Raw genomic sequence first — 23,684 nt, 5'->3', positions numbered from 1 at the left:
CACAGGGGTCTCACTAATTTCACTCCTTTCATCCGGCGCCTCCCAGATTCTCTGAGAGCTCTGCCTTTGCATTTTTAATTGAATGCTACTAAAAGTTGATATTCATGTACTCTGCTTGCCTGAAATCTCTGTTCATACCTCACTACGAAGGTCTCATCTTTCTCTTTCATATTTCAGTCTAGTCAGGAAGTGAAATTAGGCTCTATTCCCTAATTGGGAGCCACATGGGGCATCAGCATGATGATAACTGTACCCAGAACTCAAGGGTGACCCCGTTCTCTGAAACAGAAGGTCGCCATTTTGTAAAAACATAGAAAATGTTACTGGGCATTTTGCAGAATTGTCAATCAGAATAGAATGGACACTAATTGCTTCTCCCACAGCTGTTAACATCTCTCTTCAGTGGCCAACCAACCTTTAAGACAGAAACAAATTCTCTAAGACATCTGAAATTTTTCTAGAAACCTAAATATAGGCTTCCAAGGTGACAGCTGTGATGAGTTGCCCATTGATTAACATGAATGAAGAGCTAATACTTTTAAACAAATCAAATATTTTAGACAGAAAGATCCGATTCTATTTCAAGGATATAGTGATCAGATAAATAAAGTTGTCTTACGTTTCTGATTATTGGGAATGTTTTGGGTTATTGTGTTGCTCTGTGGCAGTGGTCTCCAAAGTGGGTGTGAGCACATCCAGGGGTGCACAAATCAATCCAATGGGGCATGGGAAGAAATTCCTAAAACTTCTGTGTTTTTATCTAAAAAATTAGAAGAATATAAGCTTTACTAATATTTAAATAAAAGTTTGCAGGTGTTGTCAGCTACCATCAAACAGGCCCCCAATTTTGATGACCCCATTGTGATCAGATCATTTTGATCCATAGGGTTTTCACTGGCTGATTTTTTTAAGTAGATAGCCAGGCCTTTCTTTCTAGTCTTAATCTGGAAGTACTCCCTGAAACCTGCTTAGCATCATAGCAACATGCTGGCCTTCTCTGACAGATCAGTGATGATTGTGCTCCAGGTGCTTGTCAGGGAATGGAACCTGGGTCTTGTGCCTGGAAGGCAAGAATTCTACCACTGAACTACCACTGCCACCTTGCAGCGGTACATACTTACAATTCATAAGTAAATATACATATATTGGGATGCATGTTCCAAAATTCTTTCTGATAGGAGTGTTTATTATTTACCTATGGCTGTGTGACAAATTACCCAAAATATAATAGCTTAAAACTGCAAACATTTAATATCTCAGAGTTTCTGTGGGTCACGAATCTGGGTGAGACTTAGCTGGGTATCTCTGCCCCAAGGTCTCTCGTGAACTTGAAGTAAAGCTGTTGGCCAGGGCTATAGTCATATTTTGAGGGTTCAGCTCGGGGAGGATCTGTTTCAAATTGTCACCTGGGTGTAGATAGGATCCTGTTGGACTTAGGGCCACATTTCCTAACTGGCTGTTGGCTGGAGGCTTTCACATTTTCTTGCTCTGTTATAGGGCAGCTCATAAGATGGCAGAGCAGGCAAGTGAGAGAGGGAGAGGGAATATTCAAGTATTTTTATAACCTAATCTCAGCAGTGACATCCCATCACTCTTGCCATATTCTGTTCGTTGGAATAGAATATAAACAAGTCTTGTAAACCGAGTAAGTGAAACCCTAAATCCAGCCCATGCCTAAGGGGAGGGGCTCATACAAGGGCCTGAACACTAGGGTCCAGGGATCTTCAGCGTTACTTTAGGGGCTGCCCACAACATAGTGTATGAGCAAAAAGTCTGGAAACCCCTTCCTTCCTTAGAACACGAGTTGGCAAACTCTTTTCTGTAAAGGTTTGGATAGTAAATATTTTAGGCTTTGTGGCCTACAGTCTGCTGTATATTTTCCTTTTTGTTATTCTTTTACCCTTTAAAAATGTATAAAAACCACTCGTCGCTCAAGGGCCATACAGACATAGGCTTTGGGACATACTTGCTATGCAGACCGTAGTTTCCTGACACTTGCTCTAGTGGATTGTGAGGCAGATTTCAGCTGAAAACCAGAAAGATATCTAGCAATTAAGGCGTAGCGGTTAAGTGCTACAGCTGCTAACCAAAGGGTCGGCAGTTCAAATCCGCCAGGCGCTCCTTGGAAACTCTATGGGGCAGTTCTACTCTGTCGTATAGGGCCGCTATGAGTCGGAATTGACTCGACAGCACTGTTTTTTTTTTTTTTATTTTGGTTAATAATAAAACCAGTTTGCTCCGGGGGGGGCAGGGGGGGGATGAATCCTGTATCCATGGAATGATTTCAACAAAACTACAAGGTTCGTTCACACTCGGGCAAGGGTGTTTGGGATTGAGGGGCAAAGCAAAGAAAACGGACCAGCTGAGGTCTTCCCAAGTCAGAACATTAGTCCACAAGATGTAGCTCAATAAAAGTGTCCCCTGGACGAATAAAGTTGGAAATGCTAAGTACTATATCCAATTTTGAGAGAAACACAAAATAGTATCACATCAAACTGTCTGAGAAGTAAAGAAACTTGCTCAATTCTGTTTTTCCCAAACTTATTTGGCCAAGCAATCTCCTGTCCCTTTTGTTTTAGTTAGTAACATCTTTTTATTTTATTCCACAGAACAAATTTAGGACACATTAAATTAAGTGACATCTAAGATCTCTTCTGGTCCCTGGGTGGTGCAAATGGTTAACACACTCCCTACTAACCAAAAGATTGGTGGTTTCAGTCCACCCAGAGATTCCTTAGAAGAAATGCTTGATGATCGCTAGAAAAATCAACCATGAAAACCCCATGGAGCATGGTTCTACTGTGACATATATGGGGTTGCCATGAGTCAGAACAGACTCAAAGACAGGCGGCTTGAGTTGTGTGGTGGAGATCTCTTCCAACTTTCAGAGTTTGTAGTTCCAGACATTTAGAGTAGTATTAGGTCCTCTTGGTTAATAGTTTCATGTGTACCTACTTCCCCAAAATGTTCAGTTGATTTTAGAAACATTTACCAAGTACATATATTAGGCCAGGCCTTCTCGCTAGGCATGAAAGGGCAAAAATGACACAGCCCCTTCCCACAACAAATGTATTGATTTGTGCTGGGTTCTGATCTTTAATACAGTGCTTTTTACACCCTAGGCATTTAGGAAAGGTGTGTTGAATGAAGAAGGTCAAAAAAAAAAAACCCCAAAAAACAGAGCACTTTGAACCATTTGAGATTATGAACATTTAGAAGAACTTAGTAATTACATATAAAATGAATCAAGAAATTCTGGATGAAAAGTGCAAATGTAATCAGTTATCTGGATATTGCCATAAATCTGGTTATATGTTCCTGAGCAATCACACGGAGTTTATCACCATTATAAATTAAGGAGCTTAGACTAAAATTGTGCTCCTGAAATTCAGATTTATACTAGAATCTGCCACTTTAAAAATAACCCTTGTGGGTTCAAGTTGACGTCTCCCCACTAGATGGTTCGATATGACTGTAGCTTTCATCTTTGTATAATAGAGTATTATCTGGTTACAACACGTAATTCAATTAGCATTATCCTTTAAATTTCCCCATCCTTTGTTGAAAAGCTGAAATTTATTCCTCTTTTATCCTTGCCTCTCCTTTTTTAACCTCTCCTTTTTTAATCTTAGAAACTACTGTCATTAATCTCTATCTTTCGAGGTTATCATTTCACTTTAGCTAGGAACCATTTCGTTCTTATCAGTATCCACAGTGCATCATTGAGGCTGCTCATCTCTATATTGTGCATTGCCATCAATATTCCATCCTTATATATTTTTAATCTCAGCCAAGAATGTTGTATCATCTTCATTTCTGGTCAGATAAAATAAATGTTCCATTGGATATGTAAATGATCCTGTAAGCCAGATGAATTTAGGAGAAGTTTTGCTCTCAGTGTTGAAAAAGGATCTTTATCCTTAAATCAGACATTGTGGAAAGAAAGGGAATGTTACATGCTGGCATAGTTTTAAAAGCTAATTTTTTTTTTTTTTAACCTCTCCATGAAGAAAAAAAATGGCATTGGCAAACTCCAGGATTTGCTCTGGAAAGTGAAGTCTTTTATTTATAAAACAGGAGGATCATGAGCACCTGGGTAACTTTCACCCTTTGTCTAACTCTCTAGCTGGCATGTTATTAAGAGCATTGGTTTCTGCTTGCCTGGGCTGGAAAAATATTGGTGCCCACTACAGCACCTGGAAAAAAAAATTCCAGGATGTTTTAATTGGAGGGAGTTTTAAATGATACCCAGTTTAACCATGTATTACAAAGGAAAATGGGACTTAAAGAGTATTTTAGTTGGGTTCTCTAGAGGAACAAAACCAACGATGTTGTTGTTGTTGTTAGATGCCATCGTTCAGTTCTGACTCATAAAGAACAAAACACTGCCTGGTCCTGTGCCATGCTCACAATCATTATGCTTGAGCCCATTGTCGCAGCAACTGTGTCAGTCCACCTTTTTGAGGGTCTTCCTCTTTTCCACTGACCCTGTACTTTACCAAGCATGATGTCCTTCTCCAGGGACTGATCCCTCCTGACGATATGTCCAAAGTATGTAAGATGCTGTGTCGCTATCCTTCTAAGGAGCATTCTGGTTGTACTTCTTCCAAGACAAATTTTTTCCTTCTTTTGGCAATCCATGGTATATTCAATATTCTTTGCCAACACCACAATTCAAAGATGTCAGTTCTTCTTTGGTTTTCCTTATTCAATGTCCAACTTTCACATTCATATGAGGCAGTTGAAAATCCATGGCTTAGGTCAGGTGCACCTTAGTCTTCAAGGTGACATCTTTGCTTTTCAACACTTTAAAGAGGTTCTTTGCAGCAGATTTGCCCAATACAACGCGTCTTTTGATTTCTTGACTGCTGCTTCCATGGATGTTGATTGTGGAACCAAGTAAAATGAAATCCTTGACAACTACGAAAAACCAGTGATACGTATATAAAACCCAAACCTGTTGCTGTTGAGTTGATTCCAACTCATAGCAACTCTATAGGACAGAGTAGAACTGCCTCATAGAGTTTCCAAGGAATGCCTGGTGGAGTTGAACTGGCGACCTTTTGGTTAGCAGCCATAGCAGTTAACCACTATGCCACTAGGGTTTCCAATACATATATCCTACCACCCACTGCGGTCGAGTCAATTCCGACTCATAGCGACCCTCTAGGAAAGAGTAGAACTGCCTCATCTAGCCAAGTTAACACATAAAATTAACCATCACAAAGAGATTAAATGAATTATTAAAGGTCGCACAGCCTTCAATACTGTACTAGAAGCCAGGTATCCTGACTCCCAGTTTAGTGCTCTTTCTACTTCATCACAGTACTTTCTCTTCAAGTTCTGTGTAATATTCAAGTGAGGCCCTTATGAACAAAGCAGAGAACAGGAATACCTCATTTTATTGGGCTTCACTTTGTTGTGCTTCACAGATACTGTGTTTTTTTATAATTGAAGGTTTGTGGCAACCCTACTTCGAGCAAGTCTATTGGCAGCATTTTTCCAACAGCATGTGCTCACATCGTATCTTTATCACTTTTTGTAATTCTCACAATATTTCAAAATTTTTCATTGTTATTAGATCTGTTATGACGGTCTGTGACCAGTGATCTTTCATGTTACTGTTGTAATTGTTTTGGGGCCCCATGAACCCCACCCATGTAAGATAGCGAACTTAATCAATGAATGTGGTGTGTCTTCTGATTGCTCCACTGACTGGCTGTTCCCCGTCTCTCTCCTTCTCTTCAGGCCTCTCTATTCCCTGAGACACAACAATATTGAAATTAGGCCAGTTCATAACCCTACAATAGCCTCTAAGTGTTCAAGTGAAAGGAAGAGTTGCACGTCTCTCAGTTCAATTCAAAAGCTAGAAATGATTAAGCTTAGTAAAGGAGGCATGTCAAAAGCTGAGGCAGGTTGAAAGCTAGGCCTCTTGCACCTGTTAGCCAAGTTGTGAATGCAAATGAAAAGTTCTTGAAGGAAATTAAAAGTGCTATTTTTTTTAATTCCAATGAACACACAAATGATATGAAAGCGAACAGACTTATTGCTGATATGGAGAAAAGTTTTAGTGGTCTGAGTAGAAGATGAAACCAACCATAACATTTCCTTAAACCAAAGCCTAATCTAGAGCAAGGATAACTCTTTTTAATTCTGTGAAGGCTGAGATAGGTGAGGAAGCTGCAGAAGAAACATCGGAAGCTAGTAGAGGTTGCTTCATGAGGTTTAAGGAAAGAAGCTGCCTCAGTAACATAAAAGTGCAAGGTGAAGCAGCCAGTTATCCAGAAGATCTGTCTAAGATAATTGAAGAGGGTGGCTCCACTAAACAACAGATTTTCAGTGTAGATGAAACAGCCTTATGTTGGAAGCAGATGCCATCCAGGACTTTCATAGCTAGAGAGGAGAAGTCAATGCCTGGCTTCAAAGTTTCAAAGGACAGGCTGACTCTCTTGTTAGAGGCTAATGCAGCTGGTGACTTTAAATTGAAGCCAGTGCTCATTTACCATTCCAAAAATTCCAGGACCATTTAGAATTATACTAAATCTACTCTGCCTGTGCCCTGTATATGGAACAACAAAGCCTGGATGACAGCACATCTGTTTGCACCATGCTTTACTGAATATTTTAAGTCCACTGTTGAGACCTACTGCTCAGAAAAAAAAGATTCCTTTCAAAATATCGCTGCTCGTTGACAATGCACCTGGCAGCACTAGATAACTGAGACAGATGGGAAGCTGCTGGAGGGTTTTGAACAGGAGGAAGATCTGGTCTGATGTTTTCAAAGGATTGCTCTAGATGTAGAGAAAAGAACAACTTTTGAAATGTTTGTAAGAGAGAAGAGAGACCAGTTAGGAGGCTGCTGCTGTTGTTTACCTCGCCTGTCTCTCGGTTTGTCCTACTATGGTGTCTTGCATTTTGCTGTGATACTTGAAGCTATGCCACTGATATTTCAAGTGCTAGCAGGAATAACAATGATGGACAAGTTTTGGTGGAGCTTCCAGACTGAGACAGACTAGGAGAAAGGACCTGGCAGTCTGCTTCTGAAAAACCTGGGCAGTGGAAAACTTATGAATAACAGGGGAACATAATCTAGTATAGTGCCAGAAGATGAGCCCTTCAGGTTGGAAGGCACTCAAAATACGACTGGGGAAGAGCTGCCTCCTCAAAGTAGAGTTGACCTTAATGATGTGGATGGAGTCAAGCTTTCAGGACCTTCATTTGCTGATAGTGGCATGACTCAAAATGAGAAGAAACAGCTGCAAACATCCATTAATAATTGGAATGTGGAATGTACAAAGTATGAATTTAGGAAAACTGGAAGTTGTAAAAAAGGAAATGGAATGCATAAACATCAATATTCTAGGCATTAGTGGGCTGAAATGGACTGGTATTGGCCATTTTGAATTGGACAATTGTATGGTCTCCTATGCTGGGAATGGCAAGATGAAGAGGATGCTTCACTGACAATGCTGTTAGTGATAGAATAATATCCATAACCCTAAAAGGAAGACCAGTTAATATGGCTATTATTCACATTTACCCACAAACCACTAAGGCCAAAGATGAGGAAATTAAAGATTTTTACCAACTTCTGCAGTCTGAAATTGATCAAATATGCAATCAAGATGCATTGACAATAGCTAGTGATTGGAAAGTGACATTTGGAAACAAGGAAGAAGGATCAGTGGTTGGAAAGTATGGCTTTGGTGGTAGAAATGACACTAGAGATCACATGATAGGATTTTGCAAAGCAATAACTTACTCATTGCAAATACCTTTTTTCAACAACATAAATGGTATCTTGGTTATCTAGTGCTGCCATAACAGAAATGCCACAAGTGGATGGCCTTAACAAAGAAAAATTTATTTTCTTACAGTCTAGTAGTTTACAAACCCAAATTCAGGGCATCAGCTCCAGGGGAAGGCTTCCTATCTCTGTTGGCTGTGGAGTGAGGTCCTTGGCTTCAATCTTCCCCTGGTCAAGGAGCTTCTCAGGCACAGGGACTCCATGTCCAAAGGACGCACTCTGATCCTGGTGCTACTTTCTTGGTGGTATGAGGTCCCCAACTCTGCTTGCTTCTCGTCCCTTTTATCTCTTAAGAGATAAAAGGTGGTGCAGGCCATACCCCAAGAAAACTCCCTTTACATTGAATCAGGGAGGTGACCTGAGTAAGGATGGTGTTAGAATCCCACCCTAATCCTCTTAACATAAAATTATAATCACAAAATGGAGGACAACCACACAATACTGGGAATCATGGTCTAATCAAGTTGATACACACATTTTTTGGGGGGACATAATTCAATCCATGACAAACGGTAACTATACATTTGGACCTTGACAGATGGAATACACAGGAATCAAATCCACTACATCTGTGGAAAGAGACAATGTAAAAATCACTATCATCAGTCAGAATAAGGCCAAGGGCTGACTATAGAATAGACCATCAATTGCTCATATGTAAGTTCAAGTTGAAACTTTAGAAAATTAGAACAAGTCCACCAGAGTCAAATTATGATCCTGAGTACATTCCATCTGAATTTAGAGACCATCTCAGGAGTAGGTTTGACTCATTAAACACTAAGACTGAAGATCAGACAAGTTGTGGAATGACATCAAGGACATCATACATGAAGAAAGCAAGAGGTCTTTAAAAAGAAAGGGAAGAAAGAAAAGACCAAAGTGGATGTCAGAAGAAACTCTGAAACTTGTCCTTGAATGTAGAGTAGCTAAAGCAAAAGGAAGAAATAATGAAGTAAAAGAGCTGAACAGAAGATTTCAAAGGACAGCTTGAGAAGACAAAGTCAAGTAGTGTAATGAAACGTGCAAAGACCTGGAGTTAAAAAAACAAAAGAGAAGAACACTTTTCTCTAGCTGAAAGAACTGAAGAGAAAATTCAAGCCTCAAGTTGCAATACTGAGAGATTCTGCAGGGAAAATATTAAATGATGCAGGAAACATGAAAAGAAGATGGAGAAATGCAGAATCACTGTACCAAAACAATTGGTTGATGTTCAGCCATTTCAGGAAGTAGCATATGATCAAGAACTGATGGTACTGAAGGAAGAATTTCAAGCTACGCTGAAGGCATTGGTGAAAAACATAGCTCCAGGAACTGAGAGAGTAAGAGTTGATGTGTCAACAAACGGATGCAGTGCTGGAAGTGTTCACTAGTCTATGCCAAGGAATTTGGAAGGTAGCTACCTGGCCAACTAACTGGAAGAGAGCCATATTTGTGCCCATTCCAAAGAAAGATGATCGAAAAGAATGCAGAAATTATTGAGGAATGTCATTAACATCACACACAAGTAAAATTTTGCTCAATATCATTTAAAAGTAGCTGCAGGAGTACATCAGCAGGGAACTGCCAGAAATTCAAACCAAATTCAGAAGAGGACATAGAACAAGGGATATCATTGCTGAAGTTGGATGGATCTTGGCTGAAAGCAGAAAATACCAGGAAGATGTTTACCTGTGTTTTGTTGACTATGCAGAGGTATTCAACCGTGTGAATCATAACAAATTATGGATAATATTGCAAAGAATGGGAATTCCAGAACACTTCATTGTGCTCATGAGGAACCTGTATGTAGACCAAGAGGCAGTCATTTGAACAGAACAAGGGGATACTGTGTGATTTAAAGTCCAGCAAAGGTGTGCATCAGGGTTGTATCCTTTCACCATACTTATTCAATCTATATGCTGACCGTATAATCCAAGGAACTGGATTATATGAAGAACACAGCATCAGGATTGAAGGAAGACTCACTTGCAGCCAGCCTGTGATATGCAGATGTCACAACCTTGCTTGCTGAAAGTGAAGAGGACTTGAAGAACTTACTGATGAAGATCAAAGACTACAGTCTTCAGTATGGATTATACTTCAGCATAAAGTAAACAAAAATTCTCACAACTCGACCAGTAAGCAACATCATGATGAACTGAGAAAAGATTGAAGTTATCAAGGATTTCATTTTACTTGGATCCATAATCAACACCCATGGAAGCAACAGTCAAGAAATCAAAAGATGCATTGCATTGGGCAAATCTGCTGCAAAAGACCTCTTTAAAGTGTTCAAAAGCAGGGGTGTCACATTGAAGACTAAGGTGTGCCTGACCCAAGCCATGGTATTTTCAATCACCATATATGCATCTGAAAGCTGAACAATGAATAAGAAAGACCTAAGAGAAATTGATATATTTGAATTATGGTGTTGGGGAAGAATATTGAATATACCGTGTACTGCAAAAAGAACGACCCAATCTGCCTTGGAAGAATTATAGCTAGAATGCTCCATAGAAGCGAGGATGGTGAGACTTTGTCTCACATACTTTGGATATGTCTCACATACTTTGGAGGGACCAGTCCCTGGAAAAAGGCATCACGCTTGGTAGAGTAGAGGGTCATCAAAAAACAGGAAAACCCTAAACGAGATGGATTGACACAGTGGCTGCAACAATGGACTCAAGCATAACAACAATTGTGAGGATGAAGCAGGACTAGGCAGTGATCCGTTCCATTGTACATAGGGTGGCTCTGAGCTGGAACCAACTCGACAGCACCTAAAAACAGCGATAGTCCAGGTATAAAATGACGACGCCTCTGACTAGGGTGTTAGTGGGGGAGACATAAGAAGAGATTGCTTCTGAATATACATTTAAGGATAAACCTAAGAGATAAAATCTGCACTTACCAACACCCAGGAAAGATAGATTATGTGTCTCTGTTCACTATTCAGGGAGTCCCTGGGTGATGCAAACTGTTAACGTGCTCAGCTGCTAACCAAAGTTTGGAGGTTCGAATCTACCCATAGGCTCCTCTGAAGAAAGTCCTCGTGATCTGCTTGTGAAGAAATCAGCCACTGAAAACCCTGTGGAGCACAGCTCTCCTGTGACACGCATGGAGCTGGCAGGGGTTGGAATCAACCCGACGGCAGCTGGTGCTGGGGTTTTGTTCAGCAGTCAGTGAGCGGCAGGGCTGGGATGAGAGCCCACATCTCTTCCTCCTTTTTCACTGCCTCATTCCGGGGTGCCTGGGCTTTTCCTAGGCTTCCCCACTGCAGTTTTATCTGAGCACTGGGAAAAGGTGGACCTTAGCATTTGTTTCAGTTTTTCAAGTAAGTAGGTGGCCTGACAATGATATTTCTTAAAGACAAATTGTTCATCCTATTCTAGATGGAGATTTCCAAGGGATCTCCACGACTTCGATGGTAAAGTATAGAAAAATTTAAAAAGCAGATTGGTATTTGTGATGGTTAAGTATAGAAATTTAAGTTTTTCAGTCTGCCTTTTTAATTTTTATTTTAATCTGGTAAATTATTTCTAGATTTAGCTTGGGATATAGATGGGAAAGTTGTATATCCCTATCCAATTTTCCGGTTTTCAACAAACTCTGAAACAAATTGTATGCAACGCCATGTGCCTACAAAATTACCTTAAAATACAGGAAACGGCTGCATTAAGATATCACCTCTTAACCCTAAGAGGAGACTGTACAAATATTCAAAAGAGATAGTTTGTAGTTGGCAATACAGTGCGAGCCAGCCCTTGTTTTTCAATGTTATGCCCAGAAGAGATCTTTGAAATTTTATAAACAGATGGATTCTTTTTGCTTGATTCACTAATGTTTTACAATTAACTAATTAACAGGTTTATTGCCAAAATTAGCAATAAAAAGTGTTCAGGAGCTTCGACCAAAGCAGTCTTTTGCAATTACATAGATACCAAAACAATCTGCATGATAGTTTGAGGCTAAACGTTGCTCACATCAGAATTTCACCTGCTGTTTTCAAATACAAGTTGACAAATACGAAAATGAACCCTGCAGATTTCCACACTCCCTTCGTAGACACGAGCCTCTGCCTTAATTAATATTAATTACAGGTAACACAAACTATAGTTAGAGGGCCTAAATGTACCCAGATTGCTTTCAAGTGTGCAAAATTGCTTAGCAAACACAGTTCTGCAGACTATAGGAACCATTTTTATGTAAAGTCCATCTGCTCTTCTCCAGCTAGCTGGACCTTAAATAACCTATTCAACCTTCTTTCCTTCTATCCCTCACCATGAGCCAGGTCAACCTCCTGTCTTGAAAATCATCATCAGATGGCTTCTGTAACCCTACTCTTCACCCCTCTCCAATGCATTCAGTCTTCTGCTATAGTTAAATACTTGTAGTTCCTTATTGTTGTTATTGTTAGGTGTCATTGAATCAGTTCCGACTCATAGCAACCCTGTGTACAACCGAATGAAACATTGTACAGTTCTGCTCCATCCTCACAGTTTTTACTATGTGTGAGCCCATTGTTGTGGAGCCAAGTAAAATAAAATACTTAACAACTTCAGTCTGTCGTTTCTCTGTTTGTCATGATGTTGCTTATTGGTCCAGCTGTGAGGATTTTTGTTTTATGTTGAGGGATAATCCATACTGAAGGTTGTGGTCTTTGATCTTCATCAGTAAGTGCTTCCAGTCCTCTGTACTTTCAGCAAGCAAGGTTGTGTCATCTGCCTATCTCAGGTTGTAAATGAGTCCTCCTCCAATCCTGATGCCGCATTCTTCTTTAAATAGCCCAGTTTCTTGGATTATTTCTTCAGCATAGAGACTGAATAAGTATGATGAAATGATAAGGTCCTGAGGCACACCTATCCTGATTTTAAGCAATGCAGTATCCCCTTGTTATGTTTGAACAACTACCTCTTGGTCTACATGCAGGTACATCTTGAGTACAATTAAAAACAAAACACAACAAACCTACTGGCATTGAGTTGATTCTGACACATAGCTATCCCATAGGACAGAGTAGAACTGCCCCACAGGGTTCCCAAGGCTGTAAATCTTTACAGAAGCAGATCACCACATCTTTCTCCTGTGGAGTCGCTGATAGGTATGACCCACCCACCTTTTGGTTAGCAGTTGAGTGATTTAACCACTGTGCCACTGTTCTGGAATTCCCATTCTTCACAATGTTATCCATAGTTTGTTATGATCCACACAGTCAAATGCCTTTGCATAGTCAGTAAAACACAGGTAACAACTTTCTTGTATTCTCTGCTTTCAGTCAAGATCCATCTGACATCCACAATGATATCCTTGTTTCACATCCTCTTCTGAATTCCTCTTGAATTTCTGCCAATTTGCAGTCGATGTACTGCTGCAACAGTTTTTGAATTATCTTCAGGAAAATTTTACTTGCATGTGATATTATTGATATTTTTCAATAATTTCCTCATTATGTCAGATCACCTTTCTTTGGAGTAGACATGTATATGGGCCTCTTCAAGTCAGTTGGCCAGGTGGCTTTCTCTGAATTTTTTGGCATAGATGAGTGAATACTTCCAACGTTGGATCCATTTGTTAAAATATCTCAACTGGTCTTCTGTCATTTCCTGGAGCCTGATTTTTTTGCGAATGCTTTAGTGCAGCTTGGACCTTTTCCTTCAGTATCTTCAGCTCTTGATCATAAGCTATCTCCTGAAATGGTTGAAAATCATCTGATTCTTTTTGGTACAATGACACTTCGTATTTCTCCCACCTTCTTTTGATGCTTCCTGCATCGTTCAATATTTTGTCAATAAAAAACAAATTTTTTTTTTTTGAATAGGTACCATCAATATTGCAATTTGAGGCTTGAATATTTTCTTCAGTTCTTCCAGCTTGAGAAATGTCGAGCGTATTCTTCCCCTTTGGTTTTCAAACTCCAGGTCTTTGCACATTTTGTTACATTACTTGAGTTTGTCTTCTCAAGCTGCCCTTTGAAATTTTATGCTCAGCTCTTTTACTTCATCATTTCTTCCATTGGCTTTAGCTACTCTGCGTTCAGGAGCAAGTTTCAGAGTCTTCTGACATCCATTTTGATCTTTTCTTTCTTTCCTGTCTTTTTAATGTCCTTTTGGTGTCTTCATGTATGTCATCCCACAACTCATCTGGTCTTCAGTCATTAATGTTCAATGTGTCAAATCTGTTCTCAGGACAGTTTCTAAATTCAGGTGGAATATACTCAAGGTTTTACTTTGGCTGTCATGAATTTGTTTTAATTTTCTTCAGCTTCGACTTAAACTTGCATGTGCGCAATTGATGGTCAGTTCTGCCCTTGGCCCCTGGCCTTGTTATGACTGTTGATATTGAGCTTCTCCACTGTCTCTTTCAACAGATGTTGTCGAATTGATTTGTGTGTATTCCGTCCGTCGAGGTCTACATGTATAGTTGTTTTTTATGTTGTTGAAAAAAGGTATTTGCAATGAATAACGTGTTGATCTTGCAGAATACATCATGCAATCTTTAGCGTTGTTTCTATCACCAAGGCCATGTTTTCCAACTACAGATCCTTCTTTGTTTCCAGCTTTCACGTTTCAGTCACCAGTAATTATCAATGCAATTTGATTGCATGTTTGATCAATTTGAGACTGTAGAAATTGGTAAAAAATCTTCAGTTTCTTCATCTTTGACCTTAGTGGTTGATGGGTAAATTTGAATAATAGTTGTATTAACTGGTCTTTCTTGTAGGCGTATGGATATTATCCTATCACTGACAGCATTGTATCTCAGGATAGATCTTGAAATGTTCTTTCCTGGCATAGTAGACTATATGATTGCCTGATTCAAAATGGCCTATGCCAGTCCTTGCCAAGACCATGTTTCTTGAACATGCTGAAGCCTGTATCTTTGTTTTGGCCTGAGCTGTTTTTCTTCCTGGAGTGCTCTCTGAGACCCTTCATGATTTAGTTTGGATATTATGTGTTTGGGGAGATATTCCCAGATCAACCACCACCAGAGAGTGGAATTAGATTTAGTCGAGGAAGGAGGCAGGATAAGCTCTCCTTTTGATGTTTCTTCATGGAATGCAAGCAAAGTGCAGTGAAGAAAAGTGTCTGATTTTTTTTTTTTTAATTTCTAGGCCCCATGAATACCTGTTGAAAGAAGAGAAGAATAGAAGGAAAGAAAGAAGGAATGTAGGAAAGATAAAAAGAAAGAAGGTCATGCTTTTGTTTATTTCTAGACCCTCGCTTCCCCCGGTACCTGGCTACCTGGAACCTTTAGTCCACATGTCTCTGTTCATTTCTCAGTGCTCCCATAGCCATCTCAAACCACTTACTCCCACTTTTATATGAGCCTTGTTTTATCCATTTATTATTTCTGGCATGAAAATTTTGCTTGGCCAATTAGGTTATAAGCTTCTTGAGGTAGAAGGTGGTAGAAATACAGAACCTCACCATTCAAAGGTACTCAGAGAAATATGACCTACTTGAAAAACCCCTTCCCTAATTTGAAACCCCACTGTCCATACTTCTGACACCTCTGATAATTCTTTTGAAGCTTCTTTGGTGCTTGCCCTTGATAAGCACTCTTTGAATATGTTGAATTAATTAAAACAGTCATTGTGCTTAACATTAAACACTGCTCTTATGGCTTTATTGATTTATTAAACTAATTAATTTTATATTTATATCCTACCATGGATAAAAATTGATTATGATCTCCTAACCCTACAGTGTGGCCTGAGCAGTGAATTTAATTCTAGTGTATGTGTTAGTTTGTTGTACTGTGGTGGCTTGCGTGTTGCTACTATGGTGGAAGCTATGACAGCAGTATTTCAAATACCACCAGGGTCAACCATTGTGGACAAGTTTCAGTGGAGCTTCCAGAATAAGACAGACTAGGGAGAAAGGCCTGGTGATCTACTTCAGAAAATTAGCCAGTAAAAACACTATGGATTCAAACAGAATATTGCCTGATATAGTGCTGGAAGATGAGCCCCCTGGGTTGGTAGGCATTACACAGTAGCCGTAAGAATGGACTCAAATGTGCCAAAGATCGTAAAGATGGCACAGGAACTGAGCAATGTTTTGTTCTGTTATACATAAGGTTGCCATGAGTTGGAACCAACTTGACACCAACCAACAACCATAGCAACATAAGCATATTTATTTCCTAATTTCCACAGCTCAGTTCAGCTGACACTTTCACCTGGAAGCCTTCCCTAATTTCTTCACCATGAGGTTGGTGTCCCTTATCCGTACTCCCAGAGCACCACTATGCACACTTTATCACAACACTTAACCTTTGTATGCCAGTTTTCTACCCGGATTTTATCTGTCCCAACCATTAGGCTAGAGGCACCTGCAAAGCAATGACAGTCTTCTTCATCTTTGTGTGGCCAGAAACAGAGGGCCTAAGATGTGGTATCCCTACCACATCCATCTTTCATGATGCTGCAGGAGTTCTATTCTTTGTAGAAACAAGCTTACACATAATACTCACCTGCAGTAAAACCTCTGTAGGCTCTGTTCCTTCTGTAGGAGAAAGGGCACGCTCTTTAGTTTAGAATAGACACCTTTCAAATCATGGCACAACCTACCTCCAACCTTCATCTTCAGCCTCATCTTCTGTTCCAGCTACTCTGAACCTTTCAGAACTTACTTGCCCATTTAACCCTGGTGTTATCTTAGTTTGGTTGGAAAAGACAGTCCTTTTCTTCACTGATCTCTTCTAGCTGAATCTTTAACCAGTTAGATAGTCCTACCCTTGAAGATTCAGTTCAAATATTGCCAAGTTCTTCCTGGCATTTCAAAAGCACTTTGACCCTACCTACTACATACTCATCATTCAATTAACAGTTCAGTAAGCTCCTATAGGCTTGCTATGATTTGGAATCAACGGCAAAGGTTTTTTCAAATTGAACTTTAGATGAAGGTTTACAGAACAAACTAGCTTCTTATTAAACAGTTAGTTCACATATTGTTTGGTTAACAACTCCATGAAATGTCAACACTCTCCCTTCTAGATATTGGGTTCCCTTTTACCAGCTTTCCTGTCCCCTCCTGCATTCTAGTCCTTGCTCTTGGGTTGGTGTGCCCCTTTAGTCTCGTTTTGTTTTATGGGCCTGTCTAATCTTTGGATGAAAGGTGAGCCTCAGGAGTGACTTCATTACTGAGCTAAAAGAGTGTCTTGGGGCCATACTCTCAGGGTTTCTCCAGTCTGTGTCAGGCCAATAAGTTTGGTCCTTGTTCTATGTTTTTCTCCAGCTCTGTCGGGAACCCTCTATTGTGATCCCTGTCAGAGCAGTCAACGGTGGTAGCTGGGCACCATCTAGTTGTACTGGACTCAGTCTGGTGGAAGCCATGGTAGTTGTGGTCCGTTAGTCCTTTGGACTAATCTTTACCTTGTATCTTTCGTTTTCTTCATTCTCCCTTGCTGCCCAAGGGGTGGGATCAGTAGACTCTCTTAGATCACTGCTCACAGGTTCTTAAGACCCCAGACGCTATTCACCAAAGTAGAATGTAGAACATTTTCTTTATAAACTATGTTATGCCAGTTGAGCTAGATGTCCCCAAGACTGTGGTCACCACAGCCCTCAACCCAATAATTCAGTCCCTCGGGGAGTTTGGATGTGTCTATGGAGCTTCCATGACCTTGCCTTGTACAAGTTGTGCTGGCTTCCCCAGTATTGTGTACTGTCATCCTCCCCCCTCTTTTTTTTTTGGATGAGTCACTTTGATGGCTATGATGTGTCTGACCCAAGCCATGGTCTTTCAGTAGCCTCATGTGCATGCAAAAGCTGGACAATAAAAAAGGAAGATAGAAGAACTGATGTGTCTGGGCTGTGGTTTTGGTGAAGAATATTGAATATACCTTGGACTGCCAAAAGAACTAACAGATGAGCCTTAGAAAAAATACAAATGGAATATTCCTTTGAAGGGAGGATGGCTTGCTCACTTTGGACACGTCATCAGGAAAGACCAATCTGTAGAAAATGACATTGTGGTTGGTAAAGTGGAGGAGAAACCCTCAATGAGATGGACTGATGCAATAGCTACAGTAGACTCAGAGACGCCAATGGTCACGAAGATGGCACAGGACTGGGCAATGTTTCCTTCCATTATATATAGGATCACCACAAGTTGGACCCACTGAAAAGCAATTAACAAAAGCAACAACGACATAAGACAGAGTACTGGGAACCACTCAGGTAAAGACTCACTATGTAGCATGCGGTCCTTTATTTCCTTCTCTCATCTAACTGAGCAAGCATCTTGATAGTTTGCTCTTGTATTTTTCTTTGAAGCAGCACTGTGTCTGGCCAATTGCAGCAGTTTGTATCAATGAATGAACTCTTGAGCATTTCTTAGTTGTTGATTGGTCATCAACCTACTGCCAATATTCCGCTTTAACAGCTAGCCATTCACATGTCATTTATGAAAATGCGAAGGACGATAGGTAGAACTTCCACGGATCAGTTTTTTTTTTCAGACTTCTACATTAGAAAACTCTCTGTTAATTCTAGAAGCTGAAGATATTCTCTGTCTACCATCTTTCTGATCTGTTCTTTTAGAATTCTATTCTTTTGCTTTTGTACTTTCCTGTAGTTAATTTTTGCATTAACATTGTTTTTGACATTGTATTAGACATAATGCTTTAATTTTTTAGCATAGTGTATGGAGAATTAGGTATACAACTCCTCTGCTGGTAATGGTAATACTGACAATGGCAGCTTTAATGCTCAAATTCTTTGCATATTTTATTAAACTGTGTACCATTATTTTATCCTAGTTTCTTCAGGGAGCTGAACAGACACTATTTAAGTAATGTTAGAAAAAATAAAAGCCTTATTAACTATCTTTTTTTCTTGTTTTGTTAAACAATAACCTGTTAATGTGCTTTGCATAGAGGAAAAAGTGCTGTATAGAAAGAAATATGACCCATGAAGACTGAAATTCAGTATGCACTTGGGTGCTAGTATAGATAACACACCCCCTGGTCAAATGATGCAGACTTCACAGTCGGACAAATCCACATAGAGGATCCAGAGGAGTTTCTAAGAAATCAAACTAGAAGCAATCAATCCTTATAGGCCTTCTTCTCTCCTCTCCTCTCCTCTCTTGCCCAAGGAGAGGACATCACAGTAGATGTATCTATGTAGAGTCAAATAGCTCTTAACAGATCTTTACTTAATCAAATTGCTGGATTAATGTTTTTCTGAATTGATTGATTTATTGCATTAATAGACAGTCTCCATTCTTTCTCTAAAATATACATGCTGACAACCCATACTGACATACATTCATGATATTTTGAATACTCAGAGTTAAAAATTCAAAATCAAACCCAATGCCATTGAGCTGATTCCAATTCAGGGTGACATCGTAGGACAGAGTAGAACTGCCCCATAGGGTTTCTGAGGCTGTAAATCTTTACAGAGGCAGACTGCTTCATCTTTCTCCTGCAGAGAAGCTGGTGGCTTCCAACTGCTGACCTTTCTGTTACCACTGTGCCACCAGGGCATACTCAGGGTTAATGGACCACAATTTTTTTAAAGTGGATGTCCTTTTATATTTATTTTTTTGATGAGAAATATCATACATAAATGAACAAACCGCAACAACAAAAAAGCCCACCAGTTGTGACCCCATGTGTTACAGAGTAGAACTGTGCTCTTAGGGTGTTCAAGGCTATGACCTTTTGGAAGCAGATCTCTAGCCCTTTCTTCTGAGGTACATCTGGGTGGGTTTGAACTGCTGATTTTTCAGTTCGTAGTCAGCTTAGCCAATACAAAAGGGACTTTAAAACTTCTATGATTCCTTTAAAAGATAACAATAAAATAAATACCTATGTTTCCATCACCCAGCTTAAGAAATAGAAGCCTGTATGTCAATCTTTCATCGAATCTCTCTTGTTGCTCTTTCTTTCCCTGCACACTCCCGTGAATAACCGCTATCCTGAATTTTCTCTAAGGTACTCTCTTGATTTCCTTTATGGGAGGAGCCCTCATGACCTAGTGGTTAAGCACTTAGTTGCTAATGGAAAGGTTGATGGTTTGAGCCTATCTGCTGCTCCTCAGTAGAAAAATGGGGCAGTCTGTTTCCGTAAACATTTACAGCCTTGGAAACCCTGTGAGGGCAGTTCTGCACTGTCCTATAGGGTCTGTTATGAGTCCGAATTGACTCAACAGTAATGGGTAGGTGTAAACAATATATTGTTTAGTTTTGCAGTTTTCTAATCTATATGTAAGGAAAATAATACAGTATATATGTGTACTTGTTTGGTTAAATATTATTTTCCTTATCTTATTTAATTTTTCCCTTTATATGTTTGGATGTTATGTGCTCTCTCTATGTGTGTATACATATGCGTACACACACACATATATCTCTTAATAATCTCTCCTATTATTCAGCTAACAATTAAAAAAATTCTTGTTATTTTGAACAGTCAATGATTTAGATTTACCCTCATATTTCCCAGTGTTGTTACTCACGATTTTATTTCAGATGTTTATCTGTGATCATTTTCCTTCTGCTTAAAGTACATGGTATAGAATATACTCTAGAGAAGGCCTGTGATTGGTTAAGCTTCTCGTATTTTATTTGTTTGTAAATGTCTTTATTTTACCTTCTTTCTTGAACAGTCATTTTTCTGGATTGATGGCTTTTTTTTCCTCGTAACATTGAAGATATTATTCCAGTATTATCTTCTTTTCATTGTTGCTATTGAGAAATCATCAGTAAGTCTAATTTCCATTCCTTTGTAGGCAATCTGTCTTTTAAAACCTTCTCTTTTTCTTTGTTGTTTTTCAGTTTTATTATAATGATCACAGTATAAATGTCTTTTTATTTAATCCCCTTGGAATTTGTTGAAATTGCTCATTCTGAGAATTGGTATCTCAAAAATTCTTTCTTTGAACATTACTTTCCCCTCATTGTCTCTATTAGCTCATGGCAGAGACAATGATTTGTACATTCCAGGTTCAGAATAAGTTTAGCTTTTCCAGCCTTCCTTTCAATGAGGTTGGGAACATGTGACTGAGTTACAGCCAAAAGGTAAAAGGAATACCTGTCCTTTCAAGGTTTGGCCATACATACCCCAGGAAAACTTATGATCTCTCTCTTTCTCCAGGCCAATCACATATTGAAATGACAGAAATAAAAGTAACCATGTGCTGTAATGCCATCGTAAGTTGATTCTGTCACACCAAGAACCAAACTGTAAAGCTGGGCCCATCAGCAATTCATCCTAAGATCATAGAAATGGTATATTCAGGATTAAGCACAAGAAGGACCAGAGAACATGAGCATGAGAGCTGCATAAGCAGGTAGCCCAGAATTCCATGTTATCTACCATTCTTTCACCCGCACCCCTTCTTTAACTCACTTCATTAGCCATATGTGGAATAACTTATGCCAGGAAGAAATGTCTGAGCTTGGTTTATTAATGGGTTGGCTTGGTATGTGGGTTCAGGTTGAAAATAGATGACAGCTGCATTGGAGCCTCACTTAAGGGTTACTTTAAACTATGGTGGTGAGGGAAGATCCTCTCAATTGTAGTCATACAGGTGGTATACCTGGCGATCCAATTTGTGTGGCTAGAGAGTGGGCACTTCTGGTTAAAATATAAATGGACTATGGGCAGTTGAAAATGGCGTGAATAACTAGTCAGGCATACGCAATGAGAAAGATTGTAAGACCAAAGACAAGAATATCTGGGGTAGAGATACATCAACAGACATACGACCACTAAGTGTGAAGGTCTTTGTAACACATTTTATGCCCATAAGAGAACATTTACCATGGACGAGGCGAAAAACAACAGAGTACTCAAGATAATTTGGCCAGTTGACATCAGCCAGGCTCTGTCATCAACCATTCTGGTGCTGGCATGATGGACACATGAATAAAATAGCCATGATGACAGAGAAGGATGTCACAAATGGGTCCAGAAGCATGGGCCTACTCACCAAGGCTAATCTAGCTATCACCACTGTTGAATGTCTGATTGGTCAATAGCAGACACCAATGATGAGCCCCTTAATATGGCATCATTTCTAGAGAAGACCAGTAAGTCACTTTGTTGCAAGTTTAATACATTGGGCCAATTCTACCAGTGAAGTCTCAGTGATTTATTCTTGCAGGAAAAGTCACATTTTCTATGTACGGGTTTGCCTTTCCTGCCTGCAGGGCCTCAACCAGCACTGTTATCACAGGACTTGCAGATCTTCAACTCACTGGCCCCCATATAACATCGTGTCAGACCAGGGGACCCGCTTTACAGCAAGGGAAATGAGGGAATGGTTCTACAACCATGAGATCCACAGGTTATATCTCTAGTGGATGATGGAGAAAGTGTGCATCAATTACGGCTCTGAGACTAGTTGCAACAGTGGGGGCTGTCATTTGTCACACCTACCTTCTTCTTGTCAGTTTTCTCCAGGAAGCGAGATCCATCATAATTGTGGAGAAGCCATTCCCCAAACATATATTAAGAAGTGTAGTTGAATGGCACTATGGGTAGACTGTGATGGACAAAGAGGTGTGTTGCTTGTATCCCTCTTTCAAGAAGGACCTGCTAATCTGTTGCTGGATGTGGTATCATCAGAGAGCCTTCAGCTCTCAGCTTCTTCATGGGATTCCTTGCCTGTAAGCAACCATCTTGGGGCAGCCAATATATGATGATTCATTAAAGCAGGTGTATAAAGACCCAGCCATTTTGGTACATCATTTGAGAACTATCTTGGGCTCTTTTAGTTCCAGAGTTCCTTGTGGGCCAGATTGAGGCTGTCATCAGAGTACTTTACATCTCAATTTTTCCTTCCATACAGTCCTGGTATCATCCCCTCCATTTCACAGGTGCTGATCTCCAGGTCATTCTTTAATAAATATCCTGTACTCTAAACTTCATATGGAATCTGTTTCCTGGAGAGCTCAACCACTAACAGTATTATAAATGGGATTTGTTCAAGAGAGAAATTGCCAGTTTACACCATGATGAAAGGGGATAGAGAAATAGTAGAAACTTAGAACCCTGAAGAATAGAGAAAACCAAAACATCTGAAAGTAGCAACTGGTAAAACCTATCAACTAGATAAAATAATTGAAGATAACATCAGATTAAAGGTTTGAGCTTCTTACTCATTATTTCGGAGAGCTTTCATTATATTGGGGGTGGAGGGAGAGAGAGAGGTGTGGGACAAGAAAACAAAGAAGCAAATCATATCTGAAAACTATGTCTGTATGAGTACTTCTGGTGTAGTTACTGGCATGTGTAACCGACTGGAAGCAAATAAATCAGAAGCTTGCTTTTTTTTGTTTTGTTTTTAGGAATCTATATTGACAAAGAAACTATGAGACTGAATTAAAAAACAAAAAAACAAAAAAACATTTGACTTCTCAATATTTAAAACAACCCTTGGACTCCATCTTTCCATAAGCAGAAAGTTAGCTGTGAAACCAGTGCAGACCACAAGGATGATTTGTTCCCAAAGCCTACTTCAGATGTGGCCAAAGATAATAACTGAAAAGGAACTTTATAGGGAATGGCACTAGAGACCATGAGGACAATCAACAGGATTTTCCCAAAGAGGAGAATCAAGACCAAACCAGAAAACCCCCACTTAAGTAAGGACCATTCACAATGTCTTCCCAGTGCAATTCAGAGAATAATACATTGTTGTTAGGTGCCATTGAGTCATTCCGACTCATAGCGACCCTACACATGACAGAACTAAACACTGCACAGTCCTGTGCCATCCTCACAATTGTTGCTGTGCTTGAGCCCATTGTTGCAGCCACTGAGTTAATCCATCTTGTTGAGGGTCTCCCTCTTTTTTGCTCACACTGTACTTTACCAAGCGTGATGTCCTTCTGTAGGGACTGATCCCTCCTGATAACAAGTCCTAAGTACATGAGACATA

Source organism: Loxodonta africana, chromosome 5, assembly GCF_030014295.1.
Source record: "Loxodonta africana isolate mLoxAfr1 chromosome 5, mLoxAfr1.hap2, whole genome shotgun sequence".
NCBI classification, from domain to species: Eukaryota; Metazoa; Chordata; class Mammalia; order Proboscidea; family Elephantidae; genus Loxodonta; species Loxodonta africana.
Note: the sequence above shows the minus strand (reverse complement) of the source record.